We start from the raw sequence: 16814 nt of genomic DNA, 5'->3' as shown, positions 1-16814 counted from the left end.
AGAAGCTCAAGGCTAATGAGTTATTATAACCCACAGCTTTTTGGGTGGGCAATAACTCCCGAAAACATGACTGTGCACAACCAACTGACCAGCCCTGCAGGGCAGCGCCCCACTTGCCAAGGCAAAGCAATGCCTTGCCTGGTGAACGGCATTTATCCACTTTCTCATGCTACACTGCAGCATCACCATTTGAAGACATTTTGCTTCCTGTATTGGATAAAAGGCACAATCTATTTTAGTTGTTTAGTTGTTTGATATGTGCCACTCTCAGCGTTCTTTAAAGGGATCATAGTATTTTGAAGTTCTGGGAAGTGGTGACCCAGGAACTGCTGGCATTCAAATTTGAATTGTCCCAAAATTTTTTTTTTTTTTAAATGGGTTTAGTTCAGCCATATAACCATTTCCTAGCAGAGCTCAATTTACACAAAACAAGTCACTCTTAGAAGGCAGAGCTGAGCTCTAGATCAAGAAAGCCATTCGCATGCATCTGCAGCTATCTGACTTGCAAATTACAGCCAGCTGCTCTCCAGGATCCTTGCACAGACCAGGTCAGACTCAGCTGAGCTTCCCAGATCAAAGCCTCATCTGGGGCACACTTGCCTCAGAAGAAATAAATTAAATTTGCAGTTTTCAAGTTAGTTGCTTTGCAAAGTAAAGGCCCTGCTAACAAGCGTGTTCTGGGGACACACACTGTTGTTTGCTGGAGACGTACGTACTCATCACTTGTTTTGAGCATGGACTGGATGCAAGACAAACGCCAGCTATTGCCAAGCCCTCTGCACAGACATAATGACACAGGAAGGGACAGCGGTCTGTAAACTTCCCACCCATCTGATCATCCCAGAGCAGTGGATGAGCAGCAGTGCCCAAACACAGCTGTTCCCATCCCACTTCATTTACCCATAAAAAGGGGGCAGAGCATCTCCCTGCTTTCAACTAGCTTTGTTGATAAACCACTGGAGGGAGGGAAAAAAAAAAAAAAAAAAGGAAAAAGCTGTCTATATGATCAAGGCCTGAAATGTAGGAGTCCCACATCACAGGCATGTTTCCCAGTTGTCTTTGTAGGAGTGGAGATAAGGGAAGCCATCCTGTCAGTACTGAACTCAGCCACTTCAAAAGGCCGTGAGCCACATGATGTATTCCTCTCAGTACTCTTGCCACACAGGTTTAGAAGCAAAGCCAGCCATAAAGCTCAGGGTTTTTTTTTCTGCTGTGTTCTCCCAGCCATTTGTACATACATCCCCTCCACAGGCACTAATAGAAACCTACCTAATGGCATAACTGCGACATGGAACACGGCTTGACTTCAAGACAGCTTGCATTTATTTTTAAAATGGAAGCACATGCTATAAATGTGGATTTTCCCATTAAAATGCACACACACACAAAAGGATGTGGTAGGGCTGATCCAAGCACTTAACAGAAACTTGCTTTCTTCACTGCAGAGCCTCAAGGAGCTGGGCAGATAGACTGGTGCAGAAAAGCTCGCCTTTCTAGGGAAGTGCTTAAAGATTTATTTAATTCTCACTGAAGTCAACAGGACTCGGAGGACCACAGGAATTGCCAGACTGAATCAGAACATTGGTCCGTCTAGTTCAGCACCATGCCTCTGTCAGTGGGCAACCAGAAACACATGACAGCAAGATGGGTGAACGCTACAGCTGGGAGATAATTTGCCTCTTTCCCACACACAAGATGTCATTTTGATCTCTAGAAGTGAGAGCTGATGTGTGGAGGTTTAATATCCCTTCCAAACATTCAATCATCATTGTGCAATTTCAACAGACTCGTTAGCCACCATAGGGAACACGGCTGAGAGGAACTTCAGGAGGTCAACTAGTTCATCCCTCTTCCCCAAAAAGGGATCAAGAGCCAGTTCCTTCACTAAGCCCAGCCCACTCTTAAACTCAAGAGAACATCTCCTTGACCTAGGTTTAAGCACACGCTTAAGTGTTTTCCTGGATCAGGGCCAAAAACCTCACATGACAAAGTATCCTATCTTGGCGTTCAACACATACAGGAGAAATTCCAAGGCATGGAAAGGGAAGAGCATGGTTTGTGAGTGGGCAACGAGCAGGTAAGTCACCTGGAGAAGCAATCCAGTTACCAGCTTGCTCCATAGCCGCTGCTCCCTGCGAAGCCCAACAGCTGAAGCCCTTTAAGTTCACGCACTCAGATCTATCAGAGTTTAAGAGGATATGTTCCCAATTTAGCACATGTAGTTCCTAGTTTTGTTACAGTTCCCCTCGAGGATCAGCATAGGGTAATTGCCCCTTGGTGCTCTCCCATGCAGCGAGCAGCCCACACGCAGCCAAGAGCAAACCAGTCCTTTGCACCAGGAACTGGGGACACTCGAGGGTGGCCCACAAAGCCACCAAGTGGGACACTGCTGTGCATCCCTGTGGCTTCAGAGAAAATGCAATTTTGAAATGGTTCAGTAAGACCAAAAAATGACAGGCACTTGCTTTTTCATTGGTGGAAGTCTCCATGCTGCCTGCGCTGATGGATCACATCCACAGACAGCCTTGAGCCTTCCGAACTGCGCTTGCCCTCCCTCTTCTGTTCTCCAGCCACCAACATCTCACACAGCACAACATCTTACAGACCCATTTTTTATTAAAACACACGCCACAAGTTTTTTTGTCTTTTATTTGCTAAAAGTATAATTCATATTTAAAACATTCCTCAAATTTCACATTTTCCCCACACTACTTAGCTGCATTACCCTGCTAACCTTCTCCAGATGCCTCACATCTTCCAGGTGATCCTCATCCATGCTTACATTCACCCCACATTACATTACAGCAAATCTAAGTGTTACTAAGCAGAAGGCTGACTTCAGCAAGGCCTGGATTACTTTTCACATGCAATCAACTCTTTTGGGCACCACTCTTCCCATTTCCTGATGCTGTCTCAAGCAAAAAAGAAAGGGAGAGCACAGCACAACTTCAGCCACACCTCAAATCCAGGCATAGCTGCAGGAGACCATCTACCACATGCTCTGACGGATCTACATATAGAACCACATCCCACAGAACAAATCCCTCTTTCTTGGGCTTGGGGGCTCATGGAGGTTCCTCAGCTTACACCCACCACATCTGCCGAACGGCTCCCAGCGCTGCTGGGTGAGAGGTTGTGTGCAGAAACCATCAACGCAGCGCTGAAGTCTGCTAGCGGACAGGGTGGCCAACACAGCAGCCCCTCGTGCCTCTCGCCTTTAGTGTTGGAGGATGTAAAGTCATCACAGACATTTTCCCACTTCATGGTCTACATTCTGGCCAGTTTCCTATAGGAGATATATTTTTCCTTCTGCATGCAGAGAGCATTTTACAAAACAAAGCAGCTCTAGACCACTTTAGGAGACCCAGACTTCTAGAAGCCTCTAATCTCTGGTAAAGAAACAACCACCACAAATGGTTCAAATGTCCAAATACTGCTATAAAAGCAGGCAAGTAATTGCTCAGGGAAGGGAGTTGTCCACATCCATGGTTAAATTTGGATGTCTGTAACTATGGGGTATTTACTGCGCCTGGCTATGGGCAAAGTTAAATACTGCAAAGCCTCTTCCAATTTCCTCCTCTCCACTCGTGCCTAACACGTGTTTATGGCAGTGGAAATTATGCACGCAGATGGAGAGGAGAATAAATAACGCACCAAGTCATCTGAGGACATCTACATGCACTAGCAAACTGCTCACCCACTCAGCAGCCTCATCTCGCTGCCCTACCTGCCCTGGGATCTTACCCGGTCCTGCCCTTCCTGGCTAGAGATCCCCCCTTTCTCTCTCTCAATTTTTTATTCCAGGGGGTAATTTCAGTTCAATTCTTACAGTGGTGGCATACATACAGCAGTAAGACAAGAAAAAGAGCTGCAGGATGAAGTGTTGTGTGGGTAACTATTTCCCCCAGGTACTTAAAGCCTGTCAGGTCTCACCTATTGGAAATCAATCTCAGCGTCATGCTACCAATCACTGCTATAAGGCTGGCATGACAAAGGTCATTCAGGCACCTCCTGATAAATGACAATCTTTAGTGTTAGATTCCTGTATGCATCAATGGGATTTTTCTTTGAAAGAAACAAAGATATTCAAAAAAAGCAATGCAAAAAGCCTTAAAGAAATAATGCCAATAGATTAAAACTTAATTATCCTCTTTTATTAGTACCAGTAATAGCATATATGTTTTCCTATGTTCCCCTGAGAACACTGCAAGCAAGTTCCCATTGCACTGAGTGATACACAAGAGCAGAGATCAACCACAGAACTTATGAGACTGCAAAAAGCAAGATAGCAGATTGCCAGACCCCTTGCCTCTCGCAAGCACTGCAACACTGAACAAGAACTTCAGATCAGCCTAAATGCTCAGTTAGCCCACGCCCTAACGGTGATTAGTAGTGGGTGTTTTAGGAAAATAATATATAAAACAAGTAAATGGGGGGGATGAAAACACACACTAACCCCCTCCAGCCATAGTACGCAGGTGTTCTCTCAACGGTTACCTACCAGCAGGCTTCCTCACATCTACTGAATACAAACAGAGGCTAAACCAAGATGGGTGTTTTCCAAGCTGGAAAACACATATCTTATGACAAAAATCCCTTACAAAGGCTTCGTATCTTTTAACCAGGAGTTTTGTCACCATAATCCCATGGATGGTCAAAACCACAGGAAGCCTTGCTAACTAGAACATTATAAACACAACACAGCATTGAAGGAGAGGCTGGCAGCCTGACTCTGAAAAGGGAAAAGGATTTAAAGGCTACGACCCAAAGTGATATTTCCATTGCTGACTGTCCTGCTTCCCTGGTGTCAGCACTGCAGAGTGAAAACCTTTCCTTTCCTAGCTACTGCAAAGCTCTCTCTTCAGTTCTCCTCAAAAGTCACCTGGACGCGCAAATCGGCCAGCTGGAAAACAGCCACATCCGCAGGGATCGCAATAACCACAGAGGGTTTCTCTCCCACCTCATGTCCATCAAAGTTTCTGTCCTGCTGCTGCTGTCGCCAGTCTGTGCATGAAACCAGACTGGTTCAAATCCCAGGAGAGGTGCATTGCAAAGCAAACATGTGGCACATCAAACACAGGCTGGGACTCATGTTTGATCCAGCTGCAGTTTTCCCCTCTGAAACTGGATAAAGTTTTGTATGAAGAGCAGAAAAGAGCCAGTTAGCACTAGCAGGACTAGGTTATTCTACTAGGACTTCACAGAAAACCCATGTTAATGAGCAGTTCATCCTTGAATATGCCAACCTGCCAATATTGTCTGAGAGAACAAGAAGGAACAATGATTCTCTGAATTAAAAAAAATAATAATTTTCCCATTCATGAGTATGAAACAGCATTATCAGCAGTCTTGGAAATACAAAAACCTGTAATCATCCCTGCATCAAACCACACAGAACTCTGAGATTGCTGAAGTAGGGCAGATCCATCCTCCTTGTTTTCCTGCCAGGTCTAGGACACAAGTTCATCTCAACTCTCCCCCTCAGCTCTCAGTGATTAGCAGCATTTGAGTACTGAGGCTGAATGATGATGTTTCAGTGCAGCAGCAGTGATAACAGGATCAATGAAGTTCACTCATCAGCATTAGTGAGCACAACAGTGCTCAACTATCACCACAAAAGCCTACCACAGGCTAATTTCTAGTATTACACAATGATGCCAAAGCCCTGGTGGCACCAGTAGAAGAGACCTCAGAGCCAAGGGGAAACATCTCTACGTTTCCCAGGCTCACCAGCTCCAGCTCTGCTCCATCCATCACTGCCAACCTCACTATTCACCTCCCCAGTGAGGAACCAGGGGCCAGAACCACTTTAGGGGTATTCAGTTTGCTTCACTCACAATCTCTTGCGCTTGGATGTAGCAGTGCCAGGGACAACAGCACAGCTCTGCAGAGCTGGAGAGACCAGCACATGGCTGCTGAGAGCTGTCCAGGAGGGGAGAGGGCTGCAAAGCAGAGGGCAGAGCCTAGCACTAGGGCTGAAGAAGGAATAGCTGCTTTCATCTGTTTGCATAAGGTCTGTGAGAACATGAGAGAGAAGGAAGAAGGCAGCTTGAGAAACTCTTAAAGCAAGTATTCTGCTGCCACTGTGAGCCTACCGACCAGTTATGAATACCGTACAGGTTATTTTGCATATAGTTTTAATCATGATTGCCACACAGGTTTTCAGACATGCACAGGGCAGCTCAAATCAGCCACTGGAACAGGCTGCCCAGGGCACTGGTGGAGTAACCATCCCTGGAGGTGTTCAAGAAATGTGTAGATGGGGTGCTTAGGGACATCATTTAGTGAGTTAGGCGGTGTTGGGTTGACGGTTGGACTTGATGATCCTTGAGGTCTTTTCCAACCTTAATGATTCTATGATTCTTCACATCTGTTTTTCCAAGTTTCTTCTGGGAAAATTTTTTTAGATGTCTGCTTGTGGATGTTGACAGCTATGAAGCAAGGCACTGCAGCACATTGTGCAAGGCTGAAAAATATGAACGGAAAAGTCTTTCCATTCATTTCTGTAGTGAGTAACAATGAACTGAGCAAGCGGGATGCTGAGGATTACAAAAGACTTCAACAAACATAAGCAACCCCCTGCATAGGAGACCAGGTTCTCAGAGACTGTTGCATGCCATTTGTGCTTTCCAAGCCACAGACTGCAGAAAAGCTGCTGGCTGCCAAGGAGGATGTGTTTGAAGGGGACAGCCACTTCCCTCTCCCTTCTCTTTACAGCCACACCACTGTGAGAGAAGGAAGGGGACAGCCCCATTTTTCACCCTGTGCTTGTTTCTCTGCCAGAGGCAAAAAAGATTTTACCTGCACTCCATTTTATCATCCCATCTCTGCAAGTCTTTGCATTAATTTGGAGATGGTAACCTTGTGATACTTCTGTTTGCAAGAAAGACCAAGCAGAGAAGCACTGTCTCAGCTTGCACAAAGAGGAGATGCCAGAAGGGGAGGATTTAATCTTAAATTAGAGGAGGGGCTTGAGGGAGATAGCAGAAACCTGAGCACTGAACTGAGCCCTTTGGAGCCCCAATAGGCACTGTAACTGGAAGGCCAGCTTCTATCTGCCCCATACCTAGCAGGAGGCACACGATACCCACAGAGTCTGGAAAAGCAGGATAAATTAGTCAGGTCATATCCAGTGAGATACCAGAGATGTATTTCCCTCTGGCTGTATTCAAACATGGTCTTCCAGCCACAGCAGAGCTGGGTGAAGACACTCACACCCCAGCCCCACTTCTCCCTCCTCAGACCTGCTGGCATGACCCCATCTACAACCACTCCATAACCCAGTCCTGTCCCACTGACCTGGGGTAAGAGCAGGCAACAACAACAAACCACCAAGAAAATCCCTATTATTAAAAATTTAAGTTGACCTACACGAACAGTGAGAAACAAGCAGTAACAACCACCTCCGTCCCTCAGCTGCAGGCAGAACAGCACATCTGCTTGCAGTCTCCACTTCATCACAAGATGGGAAAATCTTCCTCCTTACTTTAAGATGTGCAAATAATACTAGTACCTCGTACTTCTTACTACATTGCTCGTTAAAGCCTTAACAAACTGATTCCTCTGTCCTCCCCTCGACAACTATAATCATTATTATTTCCTTGTGCAAGTGAATTTCCATTGTAAAACCTCCTGGTAGTCCTTCCTACCTATTAAACTGAAGAGAAAAATCTTGAGTGTGATTTATTAGGGAAGGAAACCACTTAAATACATTATTCATTAAAAACAGGAAAATAAAACTAACAAAGCAACTTTTATCTTTTCCATGATTAATTCATGCTCCAGAAGCCCTCTGCACCGGACATTTTAGAAGATTTCAAACTATGCTGGGCACAGAGGCGAAGTAGCACTAACAGAATGACAGGGCATTTATAGGTCAAAGCTGGCAGCACCTGTGCAAAAACCTTGAGAAAAGTAGAATTGGCAGCCTGGACAAGCAACAGGGAGATCCTGAACCTTCCCCTGCTTCCAACGCCTCGGGGTTTGCACGTGTTATAACCATCAGCAACTCACATGCTTGTAGGTGGCTCCGTAGTAGGTATCACAACATGCTATTAGGAGGCCCTACCCACACAGGGAAGCACGAGCTCCAAGTTAAATCTATTTTTAACCAGATGCGGTTTAAAGCTATTTTTAACTCAATACTCCAGGCCCTACCCACACAGGGAAGCACGAGCTTCAAGTTAAATCTATTTTTAACCAGATGCAGTTTAAAGCTATTTTTAACTCAATACTCTGGTGACATCTTTCTTTTGGGCTATGTGGCCAGCTTCAGAATTAAAATCAGCCATTATGGTATTAAAACAAGTGTGTCCACATGAGGTTTTACACTCAACTAGATCTGTATAAAAATCACACCTTGATGTTTAGGCAGAGCATTTTCCAGAGACACAGACTTAACATCTGTCTCAAAGAAGGGAGACCGGGAAAATATTCTTTATGTAACACAAGAAAAAACACCCAAAGAAACCAGGATCAACAGAAAGCCAGTTGAAATAGGAGTATCAAGCAGCTTCTGTCCAGAGGAACCCAAAGTTGTGCAGCAACTCCACAAACAGCAACCATGTTCCTCAACACAGCAGCCATCCCGAGGACAAAACCTCACACATTCCTCACCAGGGGCACTGCACCTCTCGTCAGGAAAGCACATTGTAACCCAAAGCACAACTGGAAGCTAGTCAGGAACAAATTAATTGCGAGAGCTAATTAGGTAGGACAAGTTAAACACTGTCCTTCTACTGCTGTCGGGGCCTCTGACTGCTGCCGTGCGATGCCTCAGCCTTGCCCCAGACGCTGGAGGTGCACCGGCCTTTTGCTCCCCTGGGAGGATGACCCACACCTGAATCACCACCCTGCAACACCTGGATCCTCCTGGTCAACTGGTCACCCAGCAGTTGCACAGACCCAACCCAAGTGGTCCGGACACCTACTCAGCCCTGATTACACAGCGGATCCCTAGTACTCTTGAGATTTCCATGCGGCAGCTTGCTAAAAAGTTCTCTAATTGCAACATCCTTAAAAAGCAGGTTGTTTACCGTGTTGCTCTCCCATGCAGTTTTCCACACACCACAGGCTGAGCAAGACACTGCTGCAGCAAAGCATCTGTCAAAAAAAAAAATTCAGCCTCTGTATTCCAAGCTTATTGCTACCATGAAGATATCTGCCAAAAGGCAGCATCTCATCTCAACAAGACAGTCCCCACCTGGCAATGTGGCAAGGCAATATTTGGTGCTCAAGCGCTCAGGCTAGCAATCGCACTTGGCTTCATTGCATGGCCTGTCCTGAAACACTTTTGCAGATGGCACGGACCTTTATGGCTCTGCCACGCACAACACCCCTCCTAGTGTGGACAGATTATTATTATTTCCCAGAGGGAATTTGCAGGGCTGCAGGCCTGGGGGAGAATTGCATTCAGAAAACACAGCTGTCCCCGACAGCCTCCCATTCAGCTAACACAGCTAAACTTCATCTAGCCCCCTTCCCCATCTCCTCCCCAAGAGGGCTTCCACGTTGCACAACATATTTCTCCATTTAAGAATACATATTTCTCCATTTCTGAGATTTCAAAAGCAGATGTACAAAATCCATACGCAGTACAGCTGTAAAAATGCTGGGTGCCACATGGAGAGGGTGTTGCTCGCCTTGGCTCAGGATCTCTTGGTACATAGAGGGAAGGACCCTGATGGTTTCACCAGCTCTGTAAGGGCCACCTGCACCACCAACCAATTTTACTCTCGCAAATGGATGACCATTTCCACCAGGTGTAAGAGCAGCAGTACTAAGTACGCATTCTGCCTCCCCTCAGGCTCTCCCATCCCGCTCCTCTCAATTAACAAACAAGATGAGGTGGGTGAGTGGGAAGAAAGTCAGTTCCCCCAACAGCTTGTGAGACACCTAAACCCGCGCCTCCTTTCATGTTTTTTCTCAGTGCCTCCATGGAGAAGGAACACATGGGGAGGGAATTTGTTTGGGCTCAAATGACATGAGTTGAAAGCCAGGCTGCAGTTTGGTGCTCACACCTGCCCTTACACCGATTTAAGCAGTTCTTCCCCCAAACGGCACCCTGCCTTTCTTCCAGCACTCCCTTCCACATAGTCACTTTCCAGCCAGATCAGTTCCCAGATCTGGTTTGCCGTGCACCCCATAAACAGCTGTGTTGGCACGACAGGGGGTGCGAAAGCAATCTAGGCAGAATATCAGCCAGACTTTGTTGTGCCTTCTGCAAGGTCCACGTCCCTGGCATCCCGGCTCTGCACTCCTCCTCACAGCACAGCCCAAAACCGCGTGTGCTGCTGGACGCAGCCCTGCATGCCCGCTGCAGGGACAGAGGATGCCTCTACAGTTAAGGTGTGTGATGGTCCTGACGTGTAAGTTATCATCAGCCCGTTTGGATGCAATGTTGGAGCCTCTCTCTGAAGAATCTGTTTTTGTCCCCTTACCCCACATTCACAGGTGAAACACAGGATCAGAGGCAATCAATGTAAAAACACGAGTAGGACCAGACTGAGGTCCCAGATTCCTCACCCAGCACTTAACTATGAGCTGGGCAGCTCTTGCTGATCTGCGAGTCTGTATTGTGAACATACAGGAAGCACAAATTTTAGACACAAAAATTTCCTGACTTTTGAGAGTTTGATTTTCTAATATTAGTGAAATCTTTCAAGTTAAAAATGTTTTAGTTTTTAAGTTGACTTCCTAAGTTTTCTAAAGAAAGAAAACAATTATTGGAAATAAGTTTATCCACTGGAACTGGGGCAACCCTCCCCTTCCACAGTCCTGGTTCACCAGCATGGCTACGCTCTCAAACACACAGCTCCAGGGAGACAGGACAGCACTAACAGGGGAACACTTCACAGAAGAGGACTATGCTCTGCTGTGCAGACCCAGTACTAGCACGACAGACACACTTGCTCAACAAGTTTGACAGCTAGACGGCAGAAAAGAGCTGAGATTCTGGCATTAAAAACCTGGTTCCAGATTCTAGCACAAAACAGGCTTTGCTGGTCACAACTCTTCTGCTGCAGCCTTTCCTCATCCTCTGCAGCTCCTCTACCACCCATCTGTCCATATTTTCTCCTTTCCACCTTCTTCAACCCTTTGAGCTTCTTTAAGCTTCTTCCTTACAGCTCCTGCCCATACCCACCCATCAGCACCCCCAAAACAAATCTCCTGCTTCTTTCTGTCTCTCCTTGTATTTTTTCCTCTATCTTTCTTCCAGACCCTTATGGCTCTATTCCTTCTCCAAGTAACTTTTCCCAGTGTTTCCACTGTTCACTGTCCTTGCCCTGTGTCCCAGCAGATGGGGCATGGAGAGAGGGACACCCACTTAGACCGCCTGCCTTCCTCCCTCCTCCATGCCACCACCAGGGCTCCTCCTCCTGCCCCACCACAGCACCCCAGGTCAGCACCAAGCTCAACCAGAGGATGGATCTGGCCCAAAACCAACCCACACCCCTGCTCCAGATTTGCTCAGCTCCCCAGTCCAGCCAGCCAGCGCAGAACTGGCCCCATACGAGGCCAGCCCAAGGGAAACCGGAGAGCATCCTTTTCAGACAGACAGATTTACCCTCAATTATGAAACCACCTCAGTCCCGTATCTGCAGCTACCAGCAGTGTCGGCATTGCCAGGAGGAACAGTCACCAAGGTGGGAACCTGCCCAGTGCAGGTGTTGTCCACAGCCCTCAAAGCCCACGCTGATCTCATGCAGTTTCTCTCAGAAGATCAGAAATGGGTAGATTTTCCCAAAGACAGCAGAAGGCAGACGGAGTCGGCAGAGGCTCTCATCCCTCCCACCCTCTCCTCTGCCAAGCTTGAGGTTGCCCTGGCAAAACAACATCAGGATCTTTTCACTCAAAGCTGCATTTTGATTCAGCATCTCATTCTGGAAGACAACTGAACCATTTCTGCTGAAGCACTCTGGAAAACAAAAAACAGCTGGCACTGAAGAGCAGGAGACTCGGCATTTTATGCTGGGCATGCTCAGGAACAACCCAAACCAGGGGTGTATAAATTCCAACCATGAGCACTCATCTCCAAAAGCACCACTAGAAGATGAGCTCTGCTTCATACAGCTCCATGCCATCGCACCTAAGCCTGAAGACCCCATTCTGCCTGGCTATTAGCGAGATCTTGCCCTGCTCCAGGGACACGCAGGAATCGACTGCCACAACATCCACAACACGCAGCAGACCAACACTGCTGGTCCTCCTTATGTCTGCCAGACCAGAGAGAACCTTGCCCGCCAGATCAAGCACTGAGGATGCATTAATACCTTCCAGGTAAGTTGAGGTATTTAAGCACTGTGGCACAACAGCATCTTGTTGTTGCGCATCCTCACTTGCCAACAGGCCTGGCAGATCTGCTCACAGACCGAGATCAGCACTGCCCCATACAGCAGCCAGGTGACAGGGACTTCTGGATGCCTTACAGACTGGGCTGCCAGACACCCAGACACAAGAAAAACCCTTGCCTGTAGTGGTACTACCCAAATTAGGAGTCCCCTCCAGCAGCCAGAGTTGGCAGAGCTGACTATTAAATGGGACACAGCTTAATTTGATAGTTGGTGGAGGTGAGGTAAAAAAACCAAAACAAAACAAAAAACCAACCCCCCCCCCCCAAAAAAAAAAAACCCCACCACCAAACAGCATGGGTATGTTAGTATTTTTTTTCCCTTCAGTTTCCGCTACAGATTTACAGGGTGACCCTAGGTAAACTATTGTGGCTTTTGAACAGCCACTCACCTATTTTATCAGTCAGGTACCTGCAAATTGTGGTCTAGGGAAACTCAGGTGCAGCCATGAGGTGTGCTGGTGTATGGAGCATCCCCTTCACCCCAGTCCAGGGCATCATCCAGCTGCCCTCAACTGCAGTGGGTGCAGAGGGAGATGGCCATGAAACAGCATCCCCAGCACAGGGCTGCAGTCATCATCCCAGCCACAGGATCACGGTCCTGACCTCCAACAGCTTCATGCTCTGTCCCTTCCAGCCCACATTTGCCATCCTGCTTAGCTGTAGCACAAACACCCGCTCCAGCACAGCGCTGTCCTCCAAAGCCAAGCAGACAGATTTAAGCTCCTCTGGGAACCACTGTCACTTCTTCCAGGAATCACATTAAAATAAAGGAAAAAAAAAAAAATCTCTGTTCCTCATTACAGCCAGGAACACTGAAATCCCAGAGCAGATTGCAAGCTTGCATATTTATATCTAGGTTTCAGAGCCCAGAGAAATACAGCCCACTGAGGAAGTGAAGTTAACCCTGATGTTGCTGTTTGTTGCATTCTTACTGCGTCTGGACATCTAAGCAGTTGGCAGATCTTGGCAAGCCATGAATCACTGCTGAAAGCCTCTCAGCATTGGACATACTGCAATAGCTGTGGAGCTCAAATTGATCATTTTCCAAGAAATAAAGGTGGTCTTGTGGATATGCAGCAGGCTGGGGTGCTGTTCACCTCCTGGCTTTGTATTAAAGTCCTTGCATAACATTGAGCAAACCACTTCATTTCCCAGGGCCTAAATCCTCCAGCAATCAGTGAATAAACAGTTTTGTTTGCTTGTTTGTTTTTCCCTGGTGAAATCTTTTTTTTCATGTAAAATTCAGAATTTAACAAACTTGTCTTTTTTTTTTTTTTAATGGAGAAAAGGCATACGTGAGATAAGATTGCTACGGTGCAAAAATATGTGGGTTCTCTCTGCAATATTTAAATATGAAATGCAATATGTAAATTTTGAAAACTTCACTTTAAAAAAAATTCTCACACTGTCCTCCCACCATAAACAGTAATAATTATTCGTTATCCCCTAGTTCATCCACTTTGTCTATCTTCCAAGGCTGGGATATCTCTTGTTACAGTGACTCCTTCTCATGCCACTGTCATCTTGAGCAGGGCAAGTGAAAGGCAGCACTCGGGAATATTCAGTACAGCCCCTTCTCCTAACGACAACTCGCAGCCCAAAGGACACTTCTCAGAATGCCCAAAGTCTCCTCCCTGCGAAAAGGATCTCCAAGAGGGTCTTCATAGTCTCTCTGACTTGGAGATTCTCTCCTGAGATGTTCAATGCTGCTGAGAAGCTTTAACATCCTTGTGCTTAACTCACAGAGGCTTTATAACAAGGACAGAGCTGCTCTTGCTCCTGTTGGCTTGGCTGGCACATCTCTCTTGGAGTGCAGGGTTGCAGAGCCTGACCTCCAGGAGACCAACACCTGCTCAGGACTTCAAGATCAGCCTCTGGAATGGCCTTTTACTTTTTAACCTGACTGACATCTCCCAGCAAGGTTGGGAATCCAGTGAAGTTCACCTGCCTCCCCCGCAGAGATGTACAGCATCTGTGGATGATATTCCTGGTCTCTGCAAGGACTCAATCTTCTCCAGGGTGTATTTAGGTGTATTTTCTCCCCCATGGGACTCAACATTGTTCTGACCTACTTCTGTCTGGAAAATCTAGAGTTAAACCAACATAGAGTGCATCTAGAAATCCCTTCCCTGCAGCATGCACATAGGTGATAAATGTAAAGCACTGGAAAAAAGCGTAGACATTGGAAAAAAATATAGGGGTATAGAAAAACATGTCTGCTTGTGCTCTCTGCCACATAAGACTTTGGCCTAGACATTAAACACTTCCATGTCCTCAGACAGTGAAGGAAAGATAGCTGAACTTTCTTTATCCTATTCTGCACTGATATTCCCTATTTAGATCAGGAGATTCTCTGGATGGCGTCTCCTACATGCCTTAAAATTCTCCTGCTTGGGCTAGTAAGCCAAAACAGAAGAGTGGCCCAACTAGCCAGGGGATGAGAACAGGGCATTCTTCATTCCTGATTCCTAGTTTCCAGTAATTGTTCCCTTAACTGTAAAAAACAGGCTGAAACTGAACAGTCAGACTGTAAAAAACAGCCATTATTGCAGTTTACAGAGGACCAGTAAACATTTTTTTTCTCCCTCTTATGCAAGAACCTGATAACACGCCTGCAAATAGAAGTTTTGTGGGGCTGAGGAGTTACATCACAGTACAGAACAAGGATCTTCTTAGCACAAAGCCTACATATCATTTGAGATTTTAAGGCTGCAGATCTTTACTGGTGCCTGAGAAAATGCTATTTCTTAAGATCAAAAACACTTTGCGTTAGAAAAAAAATGTATTCTACAAAAAACGCCATCAAAAGACTAAGTCTTCATGCTTGAGAACAAACCATCCCAAACACATGATGTGACAGTTGTAAAATAAAGATGTATTTCCTGCTCTAGAGACAGTTTCAGGCTTCTTTGCTGCTGCAGAGCCTACCAACATTAAATATTTAGCAATGGGTGCTATATCTGCTCTACCAAGTCACTTGGCTTTTCAGTATTCTCATTGTTCTATTTCTTGCCCGGAACTCAAATTTGTCTTTATCTTTCTTGACACTGAAAGAAAAGAAACAACCATTACTTACCTCACAACGATGAAATTCAAATTGAATTTCAAGCCAGAATTATTACTTTGAGTGACAATGTAAAGAAAAAAAAAAAAGCAAATTGCAAGAGCTTGAAGCACTAAAATAGAAGCACTTTATTTTATACACGGCTTGCTTCATTTATTAATTCAGTCAATTAATTTGTATTTATTTCATTAGCTTTGCTCAAAATTAAAAAAGAGCAAATAGCAAGAGAGGTGGCAAACTGAGGGCACAGCAGCACACCGCGCAGGCAAAGCCACGAGGGGACTCAGCTTGCTCTGGGACTCCAGTATTGCAAGGGAGAGAGGTTCACGCCATCCTTCCAGGCACACACCTGGGGCCTCTCGGTGTGCAGTCTGACCTCTCTGCGGCAACACCCTGACCCACCCACCATCACCTGCTCCTGAGTATCTCTAACTTCTCATAGGTGTCCAGAAGCACCAACAACAGGAGTAGTTCACCCACACTCATTACGAGGCTTTTTATTGCAAATCAATCACTGCCTGCCCAAGAAAAAAGTAATTCCTGGCTTCCCCTTTCACAGCTGAAACCAATATTCATCATCAAAGCGAGACAAGTGGTGGAGAATGGGTCTGAATTCATGCCACTGACTGTGCAACACCCAATGGGACACCCCAATAGCATCAGAGTCACTTGCTATGAACAACACAAGCCTCAAAAACAAGAGTGTCCTCAGAGACACCAGGTCACTTTCAACCAGAGCCAGGGAACATAGATGACACCCCGGGAGAGCACAGTACAGTAGCCAGGCACACTGCACTGGAGAACCACAACGGTCCCCAGTCAATGGTGTCTTTCTGACAGGGAGCTCTCAGGTGCTTCCCAGCAGCAGCGAGGAAGAAAACCCTACTCGGAAGCTACCCACCTGGAAATGGTTACGGCCAAGCTGAGGAGCAGAGGAACAACATTAGGGAACCTCACACCCTCTGCAGCACTACCTATTTTAGAGAGCAATAACACAGAAATTCTCCTTTAATGGAGTCTTACAGTTGAAATCTTGTGGATTATCTCAGAAAACTCGTCACACGCATAGGTCATCACAGGGAGGAAGGCAGGAGATGAACAGTCCAGTGAAACCACAGCTCCGGTGGTCGCCAGGGCTGGGCAGAGCTGAATTGCCTTCTGACAGTGACAGCTCTGCTCAGTCCACACACAGCACCCTGCGCCCTGCTCCCAGCCCCTCAGCTGGAAACGTGTCTCATGTCCTTGGGTGAGGCACATCCACTGCCAAGACAGATCTCTCGGAGAAGCCACATTTGTGTTTTGTTTTTTGTGTTTTTTTTTTTTTCAAAGGAGAAAGAGGCAAGGAGACACAAAGAGAGAGAGAGAGGTAAGAAATGCTAAAGACACCATCAGCAACAA

At 46.3% G+C, this 16814-nt stretch overlaps 1 protein-coding gene across 1 annotated transcript in view; it reads right to left on the bottom strand.

The window, feature by feature from the left end:
* The window catches only part of LOC104472104 (protein kinase C eta type-like), a gene marked incomplete at its 5' end in the record, with an annotated part of 117392 nt that overhangs the window by 69255 nt on the left and 31323 nt on the right, over positions 1 to 16814 (bottom strand).

Source organism: Pterocles gutturalis, unplaced genomic scaffold (assembly GCF_000699245.1).
Source record: "Pterocles gutturalis isolate BGI_N339 unplaced genomic scaffold, ASM69924v1 scaffold19011, whole genome shotgun sequence".
Lineage (NCBI taxonomy): Eukaryota > Metazoa > Chordata > Aves > Pterocliformes > Pteroclidae > Pterocles > Pterocles gutturalis.
Note: the sequence above shows the minus strand (reverse complement) of the source record. Positions and strands in the feature narration are given on the sequence as shown.